This window comes from Palaemon carinicauda, chromosome 42, assembly GCF_036898095.1.
Source record: "Palaemon carinicauda isolate YSFRI2023 chromosome 42, ASM3689809v2, whole genome shotgun sequence".
Classification (NCBI taxonomy): Eukaryota; Metazoa; Arthropoda; class Malacostraca; order Decapoda; family Palaemonidae; genus Palaemon; species Palaemon carinicauda.
Window position 1 is genome coordinate 19,319,115 of NC_090766.1, and position 4,833 is coordinate 19,323,947.

A 4,833-nucleotide genomic window follows, 5' to 3' on the forward strand; every position below is an offset into this window, starting at 1 on the left:
TGTGTATTCTGTGATGTAGAAGAAAATGCTAACCACTTTATGTTATATTGTCCACAGTTTAGTGATATAAAAATAAAAGCAATTGAGCTCCAACAACCATACGAAAATGATAGTGCACAAACAGTTGGAAAATTCCTTTTTTGTGAAGAAAATATTGAAAATAAGAAAAGAGTACTACAACAAATGTGGATGAAAAGAGAAAAACTAGTGAAAATATGGAACACACAAAACTAAAAGACACAGAGGCGCCGTTGCAAAGGCAAACCCTCAACCTGAATCTGATCTGATCTGATCACATAAAAACCGTTTCCCCTTTCCGACGACCTATCTCTTCCCTTTACATAAAAGGCCTTTATCTGAGGTTGAGTATTACCAGGAAGTATTATTATTGTTTTTCGAAATGTGCCACATTTCGGTAGATTATGCCAGAGGGACTGAACCTGCTAGATAACCTGCCTTGGGATTATCGAATGGAGAAAAGGAAGAAAGCGGATTGAAAACTAAAACTATAAGTTAGAATAAGAAATTAATACAGATAAAAAAATCATATTAATACAAGTACACTTAATAATAATGATAACAATAATGATAATAAATAATGATGATAATAATACTAATAACAATAATAATAATAATAATAATAATAATAATAATAATGCTTCAAGTTAATTTTCAAGTGTTCATAAAACGTAATCTTCAGAAATTCCCTCATTTCTAAAGGGAGAGTATTCTCGATATTATTAAGCAAAATTATAAGACTAAATATCTAAGTATTTTTCTCCTAATATCCTTAACTACCTCCGGGTTTCCAAATCAAATCTGGGTTTTTAGTCTCAAGTTAAATTATGTTATTCTTTAACCAGGAAGTATTAAGAAAAGGAATTCACGAAAGGCGAAGGAACTGCCATACCAATGATCTTTAATGTCCCCGCTCATTCACTGCATTGGAGAGGGAAAATTAATAAGAAAATAAAAAGGGAAAACTAATAATACAATAAAAAGGGGAAACTAATACGAAAATAAAAAGGGAAAAATAATAAGAATAAAGAGGAATACTAATAAGAAAATAAAAAGAACTAATAAGAAAATAAAGGGGAAAACTACAAAAAAAATAAAAGTAAAATAAAAATGAGTAAAAAATAATCAGGAGGCTTTTTCATAGGGCGAAAGAAACTGGTAATACAATTCGTGTGCAGATGACACAAACAAAAGGATAATACTTGTGTCTTCTAATACGTGCTACACCTCTCTCTCTCTCTCTCTCTCAAAAAAAAAATAATAAAAATAATATGCAGCAGACACAAAAGGAAAAACTAATGTCGTCTAATACAAGACAAGATAGAAAATGCTACACCTGAAAATAAGGCCCCCGCCCCCATCTCTCTCTCTCTCTCTCTCTCTCTCTCTCTCTCTCTCTCTCTCTCTCTCTCTCTCTCTCGGTGTGGTCTCCTTCCTCATGTCTCTTCATCTGCATATGCAGCGACCAAGCAAATCCCATCAAACAGAAGATACTTAATATCAGGAAAAGGCTTAATGGAATTTGTTTTGCAATGAAGGCAGAGCAAAGACTTGCAATGGCAAATTGCGATGCATCGCTGAATAATGCAAAGCCTCCAAAGGAGTAATGTATTCTTGCACCGGATCTAGATATGCTGTCTTCATTACCAGCATCATCCTCACTTGCAACGGGATAAAGAAGCGATTTTTGTTCTCTCGCTTTAGTGTTTAGTTGTAGACACGGAGAAGGAAGGGGGCGTCCCTGCGTTCGATAGAGAATATTGTATCGATATATAACCAGGCGCTGGGGCTTCCCTGTTAACGTACAGATATGGTACTGGAAAAAGTTGAGTAAATTATATTTTGTTTATTTTTACGGTATAATATATAGATAAATTTATATATTATACTCCTAATATCTGGCTTCTCTGATCCCAAGGAAGAGAGAATCCAGATATTATAAGTATAATATATGGCTATTTCAATATATATATATATATATATATATATATATATACTGTATATATATATATATATATATATATATATATATATATATATATATATATATATATATGTATATATATATATACATACATACACTTACATATATACAGTATATGTATATATGTATATATGTATGTGTGTATGTATGTATATATATATACACACACACAACACACACATACAGTACTACTCACTGAGGACGTGTATATCAAAATGTAGGCTACGCAAGCGCTAGACACTAAAGCATTTTTTCTTATTTCCTCCGGGCTTTTGTATATATATATATATATATATATATATATATATATATATATATATAGGGTTGCGGCGGCATATTGGTAACGTCCCTACCTGCTGATCGCCAGACTGGGGTTCGAGTCCCCCTCAAACTTGTTAGTTCCATTAGTGTCTGCAACGTCTCTATCCTTGAGAACTAGGGAGCCTATAGACCTGCTGAGTCATCAGCAGCCATTGCCTGGCACTCCTGGTCCCAGCTTGAGTGGAGAGGGCTTAGGCGCTGATCATATGTGTATGGTCAGTCTCTAAGGCATTGTCCTGCTTGCTAGAGCAATGTCACGGTCCCTTGCCCTTGCCATTCATGAGCGGACTGTAAACCCTTGCGGTATGGGTTTAGACAACGTGGATGGTGAGTGGGCCAAGTGATTCCTAACTATACTCATTTTTTTTAATGATGCGCATTTACACCGACTCGTAGCGGTGTCCTTTTAGCTGGGAAAAGTTTCCTGCTATCTGATTGGTTAGAATTACAGTATCTTGTCCAACCAATCAGCGAGCAGGAAACTTTTCCGAACTAAAAGGGCACCCCTGCGAGTCTGTGCAAATCTGCCTCACTAAAAAAAAAAACAGACTATAGTTACATAACTCGTGTAAAGGGGAAAAATCAAATGTTATAGAGGAATGTAGAAAAAGCTTGTGAAAATTCTATATACCGTGGTTAGTGTTGACTATTAATTACTTAAAGTATTAATGTCTGAAACGGTATATGTAATGTCACCATGACTGGCTAGAGTGTTGTGTACCGAGGTTATGAAGCCACCTTTAGATAAAACCGGAAACATTTGTATTTAGTTTTATGCCACTTTTAACTCTTGAATCAAAAAGATCCTTCAATGATTTCATAAAATGGGTTTGCTTGGGGGGGGGGGGAAGGGGTGATGAAGCGGTGTACGTGTACGTGCCGAAAACAAAATTTCCTTCTTAACATATGTCTGCGTGAAAGGATTTTTCAAGGATTTCATAAATTTCCCTTTTTTTTTTATCCCTAAGCTTTTACTGGGAAATAAAGCGACCGCCGTCTGTTAATAGTTGGTTATCACTTACAATCTTTTAAATATTCCTTGTACCTATGTAACAGGGAAAGAAAAGAAAAACTGAACTCGACCCACGCGAACTACTTTAAATGACATTCTGAAAAGGTTATCTACAGAGAACCTGACTACAGGTTAGGCAGTCCTTACGCCACTGGGGATGCTGGCTAGCATTCAGCGCCCAAGGACATGCAATTGAGGCATAAGAGCTTTGGGCTAATTCCGTGAATTTTGCATATGCAAATGCTCTCGCATCGAGTTACCCAATTTGAACGTTATATAGACTTGTTGCTCTCGGAATGTCGAGTATAAAAGTGCACCAAGACAATTACAGCTCGACCCACCACTTCTGGGGCTGGGAGTTGCGACAGAAGCCTGGCATCCATAAAAGGAGGCAATGAATTCCTTATTAGTACACATAACTGCCTTCAGATTAGGGCCACAGCAGGTTTCTAGGTGGGGCGATGGTAGACTATTATGGGGGAGGAGGTGGGCGCTCTTGGGTGGGAGAGCATGTTTTGGACGGACAGGGATGCGAAGTGGATGAGTGGCCGGGGACTTTGGGGATGTGAAGATAATGTCTCCTTCTTTTCCCTCCTCTCCTCCCTCCCCCCTTCACTCCTCCTACCATTTATATTGCCCAGTCTTCCAGGGATAACTGCATCTGCCATTGCACTAACCATTAGTTAGGCCGTTGGTTTCCCCTCATTGGCTATGACGCTATTCATAATTTCCACCAGCTGGTTATGGTCTCATTTGGTCTGTTTTAAGATTATTAGCAAATTACGACGTTGGCCTCGTTTTTGTATTAGACTGAAGGGGATAGTCATCTCGGCTGACTTTTTCCAGTCACGGGCAAGTGTGAAATTCTCTCTCTCTCTCTCTCTCTCTCTCTCTCTCTCTCTCTCTCTCTCTCTCTCAAGGAAAAGAACAGATAATGTCGCCACCACTGTCCCATTCACACCTTTAATTCTTTAAATGTTCTTGAACCTCCTTTGGCACTAAAACTAAGAACATTGCTTGCCCCATTTTCGGTATCATACACTCATCAGCAGGTTGTCGAAACCTCATATATTGCGGTATTTAACTCTATCCCTTGCCCTTCTTGAGTACTAAGGCCCATCCTTTCCAAAATACCATTAATCCAACCCCTTTTGAGGTTGATCTCTCCTTCCTTCTACCACTTGTCAATTATACTCTACCAAATTATTGTTTCCCCATTCTTTACCAAATTATTGTTTCCCCATTCTTTGCCGAAGACAAAACTTTCTCATGATAAAGGTCTGTTTAAAGGATTTCGAAAACTTTTTTCTTTTAAGATTGGGCTGAAAAAAAGCGGTCGTCGTCTGTTAATAGCTTGTAGTCATTTAGTTTGCCAGGCCCCACTTAAAGCACAGAAAGAAACAGATATCTGTTTGAAGCTCGAGGTGAGGATGGCAGGTTCATTCTTGCCAAGATCCTTGGACATGATGTATCGTACAATGCTAGCTGCATATTTAGA